Genomic DNA, 13,562 nt, shown 5'->3' on the forward strand with positions numbered 1-13,562 from the left:
ATAAGTGTATGATTTCTATGATTTCTACTGAAACTAGCATATTGCTAAATCCTTGTAATATTCTGCTGACTGTACTTACAATCGAATATCCACGCTTATGGCCAATATTTTACTAATTCATAGAACGTGTAACCGAACGATATTTCTAGTAGAATTTCTATGTATTTTAAGAATTTTTTAATCAAACCTTCCTTTACAGACTATTGCGAAAAGATTATTAAGAAAATACAATCACAAACAAAAAAAAGATATGGAAATACGTTAATTCAAAATAGATAGATAGATAAAATGTTTATTCGACAATGCTACATACATATGTACTCAAAATCACGCCTTTTCCCGGAGGGGTAGGTAGACAGTGCTACAAACAACAAATATAACCAACAATAACAAACCCTTAAAACTAACACAGATGTTCTGTAGCAAGTCGAAATGGTCATAACTCAACTTACACTGAAAAACTACAAAAACGCTGATTTTCAGTTAACACCAACCATTGTACTTTATAATATGCAATAATGATTATGAATTTGAATTGATGATGTCCATGATGTAATGAAAAATGAAATACTTACATGAAATTATACAATAACCTACACATTTATGTCATAGCGTAGCGTAGGGCATAAGGTGAATCAGTCTAATTGCGTTATAAATAAGTGTATGACAAAAACTTAGGACTAAACCTACAATATATGGATAAGAAAACATAATACTCCATTTCTGTGTAGTCGTGTAACCGAGTTTATCGAAAGTGTGTCGTTATTAAGAATGACTTAAAGTGGTTTAATCTGGTTTAGGGAAGTCTTAAGGCTGCGAAGCCGTTTAATCCTGTTCCTGTAGCAATTAGCCGCGTTCCACGTGTACACCTTTTCCGGCCGCCGTCCGGTTAAAATGTCGGATGAAAATGTTTTCTACAGTTTCAGTTCTACAGTCAGTGTTTTCAAATGTTTCAGGACTGTAGTAGATCTTCATTTTCTTTTTGAACATCTTCATCATTAACATGAGTTGGGATTGGGATCCGAACCTCCTCCTCCCTCCTCCTCATCCTCAGGGGATCCCAATGGGACCTTAAAAGGTATAAGCCTAGACAAATTTACTTTCTGCAACTTAACTGCTAAGCAGCCACGTGAAGAAAACCATTAACAGGCGAGCAAGCATGAAAATATTGGCGGTATAAGGAAGGTAAGAGAGTTATGAATCTGGATGATGAGAAAGAAGTATGCAAGGATCGTTGCTAGTGGAAAGATGTAGTATATATACTGCATTATTTATGTATGTACGTACAAGAAGTATGCAATTCCAAAGTTCAGGTTAAAATAGCGCATAGTTTAAATATAGACGTTTTATTATCGGACTTATCCACTCCTGGCTTGAGGTCTACGGGCGCGGCCTTTCCACAGTCCAGAAGGGATAGGCAGAGACTACATCTTCCCATTTCACAAATGATACCTGTATACTTATTTCAGTAAAAAATCAAACAGAAAGTGCCGTGTGGTTCCCGGCACCAATACAAAAAAAGAATAGGACCACTCCATCTCTTTCCCGTGGATGTCGTAAAAGGCGACTAAGGGATAGGCTTACAAACTTGGGATTCTTTTTTATTCGATGGGCTAGCAACCTGTCACTGTTTGGATCTCGATTCTATCATTAAGCCAAATAGCTGAGCGTGGCCATTCAGTCTTTTCAAGACTGTTGGCTCTGTCTACCCCGCAAGGGATAGAGACGTGACCATATGTATGTTTTTATGAATCAAATGGAAAAAATGCCGGACATAAACCGTCTTTCCGGTCGTGTGTTCTCGGCACTAACTGCTTCTAAATGGATTGTCTTTGAACAGGTACCGGTTCTTTTTGTAATTTACTAGACAAGAATTCCCGGAATCGCTTGCAAGCTGGCTCTAATATCTTAATAGCTCTTTCGGGACAAGTTAACTATTGGTTAAGAATAGAACCTTTAATTTAAACGACTTTTAAAGTTTATTTGGGGAAGTTAACTTAATATCGTGTGGTTACCGGAACCAAAAGGAAAAGAATAGGACCACTCCATCTCTTTCTCATGATTTTCGTCAATGGTAACTAAGGGATACGCTTATAAACATGGGATTCTATGAGGCGATGGGCAAGCAAACTGTCACTATTTGAATCTCTATTTTATAACTATTTGAACGTGGCCTATATCAGTCTCCTCTGGACTGCTGGCTCTGTTCACCCCGCAAGGGATATAGACGTGATTAAATGAATAAATGAGATTACACAGATTGAGTAAGGCTCGAAGTGAATTCGAGACTTGTGTTACGAGATACTAACTGAACGATACTATATTTTATGATAATCAAATCAAATCAAATCATTTATTTGTTAGAATACAATTTTTTACAATCAGATGGTCACGATATAATTAAGTAGGTACATGCATTCTGCCTTATAATCAGGCGTACAAATATTTGGATGTCAGTTATCTAAATCCTAATTTACAATCAGCACTTAATTAATTCTGTTACAAATAAGTTAAATAATTTAAAATGTCATCTTAATATCAATGTTAACTACAATAATATCACCGTTGGCGCCATTGGAAAAACTCATCAATAGTGTAAAAACATTTCTCTATGAGCCACAACTTTAGTTCTTTTTGAAACTTTTTTATAGGAAGTATTTTGATATCGTTTGGAAGTGCATTGAATATCTTTCCACACATTGCATAGCAGCTTTTGTTGTAAAAGACTGTTCTGGGTACTATAGGTAGCACTATTCTATCCGGATTTCTTGTATTTCTAAGATTTAAGTCCTTAGCTTTCACAAATAAGTCCCAATTCAATTTTACAAATTTACAAGTTTCAAAAATATACAGGCATGGCAACGTCACTAGTTCAAGGTCTTTAAATAGAGGCCGGCAGGAATCCCATGGAGCTTTACCACATATAGCTCTAATACACTTTTTTTGTACAATGAATGCTCTATTCACTTCCGTGGAATTACCCCACAGTATCAGGCCATACTTTAGTACTGAGCAGACATATCCGTGGTATGCGGTCAAGACTGTGCTTCTTGTAGATTGCTTTGCTAGTTTCCAAAGAACATATACAAATCTGTTGAGCTTCTTACAAACTTGGTCAATATGAGCCTTCCAATTACAGTTTTCATCCAATACCAGTCCAAGAAAAGTGGTCGTACTAACGTCAGAAATAACGTTGTTATTATAATTAATATTGAATTTGTCAACTTTTTTCTGAAAATAATGAAATTGTATTATGTTCGTTTTCGTGAAATTTATTTGTAAATTATTGTCCGTTAGCCATTTTGTCACTATGTCTATTACATTTTCAATGTCAATCGTATTAACTTTATCTGGAGATTTAATTATTATAGAGATGTCATCAGCATATAAGATACAAGAGTGCGATATTTTTTCAGGTAGATCATTAATATAAATGTTAAACAACAATGGTCCTAACACACTACCTTGTGGGACGCCGTATTTATTTGTTTTGTACGACGATTGAAATGATCGAATTTCCTTATTTTCCGTCATATTTGAAATTTCTACACACTGTATTCTATCTTTTAAATACGTTAATATCCAGTTCAAAGCTGGACCCCGGATACCATATTTTTCAAGCTTTTCTAGTAAACGCTCATGTGAGACTAAATCAAAAGCTCGGGACATATCGAAAAATAAAACTGTAGATGCATATCCCCTATCCATATTATCAAAGATTTGCGTAACAAGATTGTAAGCAGCAAGTGTTGTTGACTTCCCCTTTGTGAAGCCATACTGCTCTTCAATTAATATTTTATGTTTATTTAAAAATTCTAGCATTTGGTTACGGAAAGCTGCCTCAAATATCTTTGAGAATATAGAGACCAGTGTTACTGGTCTGAAATTGTTGAGCCTTGTTCTGTCTCCCTTTTTAAAAATTGGTTTTACAATAGACAATTTGAGTAAATCCGGAAAGCATCCCTCAGAAAACGATAGATTAATAAGGTAGGTCAATACTGAAACAATTTCATCTGAGCAGGTTTTTACTATCCGTGTAGAAATCTCATCGAAACCGACCGCAATCGTATTCTTTAATGACATTATAATTTTTTTCGTATCTTCCTCATTAATAGGTTTTAAAAATATGCTGTTACATTTACTATCCTTACATGTATTCCGTGTCATATTATTTTTATTAGTTAGATTTATTAGATAATCATTAAAAGCATTAGCTATGTCATTAGGATCTGTAAGTTGATTTCCGTCTAAATTAATTTTACTTATAAAATCGCGTTTACTTGCTTTTTCAGATTCCTTCTTAATTAAGGTCCATGAAGCTTTACATTTGTTACTTGACTGCGTAATGAATTTGCTATTATAATTTTTTATAGAGCAGTCAATGCATCTTTTGAGGAGTTTACTGTAATTCCTATATTTCTGTTTTTTATCATTAGATCGATCTTTATAATACCTACAACGCAGATATCTTTTTGTCTTACAGCTTTTTTTAAGCCCTTTACTAATCCATTTATTTTTTTGAGCTCTATTGGAAATCTTTACCCTTATTTTAGGAAAACACAACTTGTAGAATAAGGTAAATAATTCATTAAATTTATTGTATGCCAAATTTAGAGATGGTTCATTGTAAACCTCTAAAAAAGAAACATTCTTTATGCAATGCCTAAATTTTTCAATGTTTTCCTGCGAATAATCTCTTAAGTAGATATAATAGTGATCATTAATTTTTGATTTTTGAGTTATAGGAATATTCACCATTTGTGCAGTATTATGATCAGATAAGTGTAAGTGAAGTAGTTCTCCTACACCATTACTGACATTACTTATAATATGGTCAATGCAGGATTTCCCTCTGGTAGGCTCTTTTATGTGTAGTATCAGATTAAAATTGCTTATCAATTCTATAAACATTTGAATACTAGTATCTGACTTCAGAGTATTTATGTTTATATCACCCGCTAGTATGATTTTTTTTGTACTAAATTTACAACGTAGCTTGGTGAGCAGCCTTTCCAATTTATTTAAAAAAACATACACATTTGAGTCCGGTGTCCTATATATTCCGATCACCAACATGTTTTGGGTTGGTATTTGTATTCCACAACATTCAAAAACACTATCCATTGTAATATCGTCATACCTTAACTCATAAAAATCTATGCCGATCTTAATAAGAACACAGACACCACCTCGCTTTTTATTATTTTTCCTATAATAAGATGACGCCAAATCATATCCGTTAACATTTACCATACTTTCACATTCCCTTGTTACAAAAGATTCCGTTATTACTATTACCTCGGGAATTTTTTGTATTTTTTCCAGCTCTGTTAAATGAATTTCAAGTAAATTACTCTTATTAATTAAGCCCGCCATATTTTGATGCAAAATTCTAAAAAAAAATACATCTACACTTTGAGTTTCGAAAAAACGTGCTTTCCGTGTTGGTTGTTACTACATAACTAGGTTCTGTATCAGTTTGGGTACTTTGGTCTTTAAATTGTGGTTCAGATCTTATCAATGCACTTCTTTTACCATAACTTATTTTCCTACTCAAACCTGACATATTTCTGCGTCCTGTTTGTACGTTTTTTTTAGGATTTGATGCAGTTTTTAGCATAAAAGGTAAATACTTCATATAGTAGTCATGTTTATCTATACAAGAACTTATTTTACTACACATACTCTCTAAAATATACAAATCATTATTCTCTTCAGTAATGTCAACAAAAATAGAATTTGAGAATTGGTTACAAATGTTTTTTATCATATTATTTAGTTTGTATACATTCAAGCTTAAATTATTCATTACTTTTAGGACAAATACAGGACATGACAGTGTTTTCAAAAAGGAACTTAATTCTGTCATAACTTTAAAGGGATTTGTATCATGCTCGCCGACACATATGATTACCCTATCTCCTGTAGTTATATCGAATATCTTACAGCTAGTTAAAATGTCTTCAGCCCTTGCATTAGGTTTTACTACAGAAATGAACTTATATTTATTGTACGGATTATTAGTTCTATATTTTGTAATCGCTGCTGCAAGTCCAATGCACTGTTGTCCTCCAAAAATAAGGATTTTCTTCTTGTTTTCACAATGTTTCTCTATATATTTTTCCTTTAGGGTATTGCCTTCTAATTTGTCGTGTATAGATTTATTTTGTATTTCCTGTACCAATACATTTTCTGTCTTATCGGGTGCTTCATTTGTTCTTGGATGTACTTCTTGTAAGCTGTATGAATTGCTAGCTAACGGGCTTTCCGAGAAAGTGTCTGTCAGTCTGCGACGAATGCTATTTTTCCGATTTGTGCTTATTACTTTTGTGATTGATGACACTGGACTTCGACATAGATTTTTTAATATATTGTTGTCATGTAATAACTGGCTATTTTGTTTTTTCAGGTCATTATTTTCTAAGATAATTCTGTCTAGCTCGTTCTGAGTGCTCATTAGGCTACATTTCAAATTTTCTATTTCTGATTTCATTTCGTTCATAAGTATGCATTGAATATTGGTGGATAAGTCTAAGCTTCTTCCCAGTACATTGTCTTCAGATAGTGTAGAATTGATTGACTCATTTATATCCATTGATTCTACTGATCTTGCTCGTGTTATTTGGCGTTTTCTTAGTGTAACGTATGTGTTTATATTTTCCATGTTTATATATTTATCTCAACTAGTAATGCCCTCTATACTTGAAGGGTGTGAACTACAAAAATATACTTTTACTGCCCTCTAGTGGCGTTATTTCGCCTTTACTTCTATTGACTTGAGTTTTTACTATTAATGTTGCTGCTGATCGTTAGATGTCACTGATGATTTATCATTAATTATTTAATAGCGCCCTCTATATTAAGTTCTTATAACTTTTTAGTCCATTAATAGTATGCTTATTGGTGTTATTGATCATTATTTACAATGCCGCTACTCCGCAATAGATGGCAGCACTTGTTCCATTACTTGCTAAAAGTTGTTAATCATACCCAAAGTTCAAAGTCCAGAATACGTTTGAAACAATATAACGGTTATTAGCAAATCAATATTTCAGTTTTTAGCCACACATAAGATTATTTCACTTAGTTTTGAACTGTTTCTTTCACCAATTCTTTTTTTAATAACTGTTAACTAATAATTTTCTTGAACCAAATAGTTTTAACACTGTTTTTTCTTCAAATAGTATCCCTTGAATTGTTCTCTTTTTATTTGAAAAAACACTTCACACTCCTAGGAGATAACACTTGTCCAGGATAATTAAATCTAAAACTTCATAATTGTAGAGAAAGTGTAGTTTAAATCACAGTATTACTATTTTTTATTAATATTACGAACAGAGCTCAATGTTTACGTGCCGGTGGCGCCACCGCATAAATACTTTTATAGATAAACATACAAGAACCAGATCAATCAGATAAAGTTCATTTCTCATCATGGTGTTACAGACAAGCGTACTACCGGTATGCCACAAAGCCGTCATGTTTTAAAATTAATGTTGAATTATCTGAAAGTAATTTTTATTGATAAATACTTCAAACTACTAAAAAAATAGCTTACAATTAAATCAAATTAAAACAAAAACTAACTACTTATAAAAAAGAAAGAAAAAAGATGATTACAAACTAATCTTGAATATACTCTGCTGCAAATATATATGTATATATATATATATATATATATATATATATATATATATATATATTAGGGTGTCCCAGGCTATAAGGGCGATTTTTTTTTTTGGGAATTTGGTACGCATACCCTCTATTTTTTTTCGATTTGACCCATAAGTCTTAAATATGAAGTATTATTGCAATCTGATAATAGTAACCCGTGCCGACTTGGCTTCAAAGTTTGAATCAGAAAGCTAGTATGGAGAAATAGGGAAGATAAGGGAGATTTAAGAACTTAATTTCAATTCAATAAATAAAACATAGTAACATCAGTAAATAGTAATAAGGGCTTTGTTTTTCATATTTCCTTTTCAGAGTTTGCTTTTTACAGTCTGGATATATCTGCCTGTGTTCTTGTACGCAACGTAATAAAAATTGTTTCTATTCCTCTTCGACAGTGATCAAGCCATGAAAGTCTTGCATCAACTTGACTGCTCTTTCGGCGGTATCGTTTACTGCTCTTAAGTTCTGTACCTTCATTTTAGCTTGTTGAAATGAAGCATTATTTGACCACAAAGAAGGAGACTCGTTGAGAAAGCTGTCGTCAAGTTTCCGCCGAGTGAACAAAGATTTGCTTTTGGCGGAAACGAAGTCTTCGAGTTTTTTTGTCATAGAGTGGGCCACAGAGTTCTTCTTTTGATGGCATGTACCGTTTCCCAAGAGCTGATGGAATCGTTTTGGACAAGTTAGTAACCTAGATTAGTCACTTGGTCTACACTATCATCAAAGAGAGACAAGATAGACACCTCGTTGGTCAAATACCACAAGTGCTGACAGAACTTCTGTAAAGCTGCCTTTGAGATACTTTTGTCAATTGCCTCGTAAGCCTTCATGGCTTTTAAAAAGCAGGTCCTGGTAAGGAGCATTCACTGCCAAAATACATTGCAGCCAGGGTTTGACGTAAGATGTGACGATGAATAGGCAGACGTCAAGGAGGGCTTCCTTTTCCTTCTTTGCGATTCTGAATTGCGTGCTTAGAAATGATATTTTTAGAGAGTAAATAGCTCTTGCTATCCACCTAGCTTGGTGCATGGCGCCTGGAGGCCGTATCTTAAATTTATTTTCTGTATCACCTCCAAGAAACTTTATTGAAAGCTCTATTAATTCGCGATAGTCGTCTCTAACAAAATCTTTAGTTAACTCACTCCGGTAAAACTCTAGCAGTTCATTAATATTTGCATCACTCAGACAAGAAAGCTTTTCTTTATGACTCTCTATTTTCTCAGAGTTTATGTTTTTCCAGTTTTCTTGGAATTTTTTGAACAATTGGATGTCAGGGCTCGTCGTAATTTGGTTGATTTTAGTTTCGAATACGCCTTTCAATACTAATTCGTATACATGATGGCGACATGCAAATATAAGCATTTCCCTGTCTTATTTCTGTTCCAGGAGCATACAGGCGCCATTAATGCGACCTGTGTTTGAAGCAGTAGTATCACAGTACAGCATCTGCACTTTGTCTTCAAGATTTCAGTCTAAAAGAGCATTCCAAACAGCTTCTGCCTGTTCACGACCTGAAGAGTTGTCCTATTTAGGTACAGCGAGTAGTTGTTCTTTATCATCATATGTAATAAGTATCGGAAGACGTTCTTCTTTACATTTGCGTGAATCTAAAGTGGGCAACAGCTTCCCATCCCAGTGGACGGTTACAGTATCTGGTACCTTGTTCTGGAAATCAACTTCAATTGCTTCTGCGCGCTCTGTTCGCTTTTCCGTACGAACTCTTTGAATTGTTGACTTACTTATTAGAAATTCGTCAATGTTATGCCCAAGAGCTTCAATTGTTGCTTGTATTATATAAACAGAATTCCTCATACTTATCTGACACCGATCTAATGCAGCAACCAATTTTGGAGTTATGAAACTTTTCCTTACATAAATATTAGACTCGGGTCGTGTGCTCTCAACGGATATAGGAATTATTTCTTGTGTACTGTTTTTTTCAGAATCAGATGATGAATCTTCTAGAGGAACATGAGATGAAGTTGAAGGCAACAGAGTTGAAAAGTGTTTAGCACGACGTTTTTGCTCTTCAATGCAGGACTCGCGCCTTTTGTTCGGCCAGTTTTTTGTCTACTCCAGCTAAGTGACCAGGCCGACCTGGCTCTCTCTGTCGCTGTAAGAAGATCCTATCTTCGTCGATCTTTATAAATTGAAGCGCATCGGCATGTGCAATATCAAATAAGTTGTCTAAGTTCGTAACAAAATCTTGTCGACGCTGCTGAAACACATTTTGCATCTTTTTAGATTTTTTTGTAAATCCCTCCAAACTTGGTATAAATTAACTAATTTCTTAACGCAGTTAGGAAAAGATTTAGTTGGAATACGTTACTTTTCCCAACAAATAATGCACTCACGAATAACTAGATTTGCACTTTCATTTACACTTAAATTCACTTCACGAATATTGTAGAATAGAACTGCGAGTATTTGTCCATTTGAGGGAAGTTTTGAACCAGTAATTTGATGTTTTACGTTCCCTATTAAGAAAATATCCTTTTTTGAACTGCGTTACTCCACCGACATCTTGATTGAAAGAAAAAAATGCGTTCACTCATAAAACAAACAAGTAATTGCATGAATGTCGGTACGCTCGCTGCCGCGCGCCTAGTAAACCAGTACCCACATTTCCCGATGTAAGTCGGCACGGGTTGCCGTGGTTCTAAGTAGATGAAATTTTATATACGGTAGTTTTGACATCATTCGAACAAAATTAGAGGGTATGCGTTATAAAAAAACAACTTTGATTTTTTTGGGACACCCTAATATATATATATATATGTGTGTATTTATGTATGTTTAGTGTAGTATATAGGTTTATATTATGTTTAGGTTTTAAGTATGTATCGTATAGTAAGTATGTTTATTATACATTATTATTATCACCCACACAAAGGTTCTCCGCTGAACCCAATGGTAGACTGTTAGATAATGCTATTAGCATTAAGTCCGCCTATTGTACTTTACAAATTGTAATTGTTACAATAAAGAATAAATAAATAAATACTCGTATATATGTACCTGTTTACTTCTTCTGCTGATTGTACACGTAGCTTCATTCAACAGTTCTGACAAATGTTTCTCTCGTTTTCGCTCGTTTCCAAAAACATTCCTCATTTACCGCTTTTTTATTAACTAAACCCGATTTCTTCGAGTAACACAACATAAGGTCTGCCATTCACTATGATTTTATCCTACTAATATTATAAATGCGAAAGTTTGTTAGTATGTCAGGATGGCAGTATGGATGTTTGTTACTCTTTCACGCAAAAACTACTGAACCGATTACGATAAAATTTGGTATGGTATGTAGGTAGTTGGAGACCCAGAATAACATATACTTTTCATCACGGAGTTCCTGCGTAATTGATTCCTAATTGATTTCCACGCGAACGAAGTCGCGGGCGGCCTCTAGTTATTCATATTCTCTGAATGCTGCCAACAGTTATAGAAAAAGACTGGTTTAGTCCTATTTATACTTCTCTAAAAGCCACGGCAATATCATCATATTTAAACCTGGACTTAGCGAATGCCCAAAATTTTTGTATTTCTTTTTGGCAAATTACATTAAAAAGATTCATAAATCAACATTTAAAATTGTCTTAAGACAATGTAGGTGTATAAGTTTAATTTTATTGACAATTAAAAATGTATTCCAAATTCAAATGTATAATCGGCCAGCATGTTTTCAATGTCTTCCTTATTTCATATACCAGCATAAACAGAATTCTTAATTCAAAAAATTAATATATTTACTTATTTTACCAATGCCTTGTAGTTCTTCTGCCTTCAATCTTTGTCCATTTAGCCAAAATGTCTTACCGTCAACAGTTGCCCTAAACCTTTTGGCGGGCTGTCACGCTCCCAAAGCGGGACACACAAAAGGGGCACTCCGCAATCACGCTGTTTGTAAATCCTTCACGTCCTCACGTGACTCGGAATATTGAGTATTGGCTGCGACGTGGAATACTAAATAATAAGCTTGTTTTCTCTTAATATATCTTATTTAATGAGAGTAGTGTAGGTCTCCATATTTAAGGAAAGGACTGCTGGGAAATCGTGTAAAGAAATAGACCTATTTTCGCTCAATTCCAAGATTAAGCCATACAGCTGAACGTGGCCCTTTTAGTATTTTCAAGACTGTTGGCTCTGTCTACCCCGCAAAGGATAGAGACGAGTCTATATATATATACATATATATATATATATATATATATATATACTCATGAATGTAGGACGGTTACACGACTACACAGAAATGGAGTATTATGTCTACGCGTCCTTACGTGACTCGGAATATTGAGTATCGGTTACGACGTGGAAAACTTAATAATAAGCTTGTTTCATCTTAATATATGGAGGAAAGTAAATGAGTTGATCGACTATTGTAAGCTTTTGATAATTTAAGATATTAATAATGGCCATTAATCTTCTTTTCCCTGGATTTAGTCTCGGTTACACCCCCATCTTTCTGGAGCCCAGGGTGCGCCTTTACGACAATAATCCTGGATCGGTTGAGTTAGGTTTTTATACCAAGCGAATCCTATTAGACCTCCGCAACCTTTGTTGGGGAATCTAACTAATATTGGAACATTTTAGTGCCGTGTGGTTTCCGTTACCAATAGAAATAAGAATAGGACCACGCCATCTCTTTTCCACGGATGTTGCAAAAGGCGACTAAGGGATAGGCTTATAATACTTGAAGTTTACTATTTGAATATATCATTAAGTCAAACAGCTGAGCGTGGCTTATTGTCTTCTCGAGACTTTGGCTCTGTCTACCCCGCAAGGGATATAGACGTGATCATTTGTGTGGATGGAACTTGGTTATATATTCACGGCCGAGGTAAGATTTGAATATGCCACGCATTGCTTGCTAAGCATTTAAGCTGCTAAGCTTTAATACTAGCCTTTAATATACATTTACGAATTCGTCCTAAAAAGAACTATGTATATTCTCTTGGATTCAATCGGAAAGGTGTTGTCTATTAGTTTCTCCCAATTTAGAAATATTTATTAAAAGTAAATTCCTTTTAAACTGTATTTTCGTAAAATTGGTGGAAGGTGTACTTTGGGCTCGACTTCAAACTGAAAACGATGCAACCAGATTTTATTCCAAAGTTAAAAATAAAAAAAAAAATCTATAAATTTTATTTTATAAAATATGCACGTACATTGAATTCTATTTTCATCGGAGTTCTCAAGGAACAAACAACTGGTGAAACTTCTTGAGCTCCGTAATTTGTCGACTTTCAATTGGATTCCACCGTCTTGTTGTATTCCTTAATGAGGAACCTTCATTAAACAACTTTTAAACGAAATTAACTCTTTTGATGCTAAGCTTTAAGTTCAAGTTTCATGAAGGTCTTTTTTTATTTAGCTGAGAGCATTTCTTTCTATGAGAGTTAAGGGGATAGATTTAAGGGTTCCATTTATTTTGAAATAAGAATCATTAAAAAAAATACTGTTTTGACAGGCTGAGGAGTGAACTGGCAATACAAGAATGAAAGAAGAATTAATTATTGCAACAGAAATACACGTCTTACTTTCGTAGCACTTTATGCTACGCCGTAGCAGGTGCTACGACATTCTGTAGCACAATACGCTACGGTAGCACAATTATAACAGTGGACTTTATGATCGTTGTATATATTTTGTAATTGTATTATTTTAAGGGACGTTATTAAAATACTCTTTTTGTTATTATTTTTAATTAATGTCAAATAAAAAAGGACATACCTATTTCAAATAAAAAAAATAAATAAAAAAATATAATTTCATAAAACAGCTCTGTCGAAAGTGAAAATGACTTACTTATATTATGCGCATTTTGATGTGTTCCTAGTTGCGCACTCCGCCATCCGATAATATTCTCTATTATGCAGTAATTT

General features: G+C 34.1%; 1 protein-coding gene and 1 pseudogene across 1 annotated transcript in view; both read right to left on the reverse strand.

The window, feature by feature from the left end:
* Positions 1 to 13,562, reverse strand: part of LOC106129556 (limbic system-associated membrane protein) — a 157,159-nt gene that overhangs the window by 93,306 nt on the left and 50,291 nt on the right. The window lies entirely within an intron of this gene.
* Positions 7,456 to 9,700, reverse strand: LOC132902663 (uncharacterized; annotated as a pseudogene).

This window comes from Amyelois transitella, chromosome 16 (genome assembly GCF_032362555.1).
Source record: "Amyelois transitella isolate CPQ chromosome 16, ilAmyTran1.1, whole genome shotgun sequence".
Lineage (NCBI taxonomy): Eukaryota > Metazoa > Arthropoda > Insecta > Lepidoptera > Pyralidae > Amyelois > Amyelois transitella.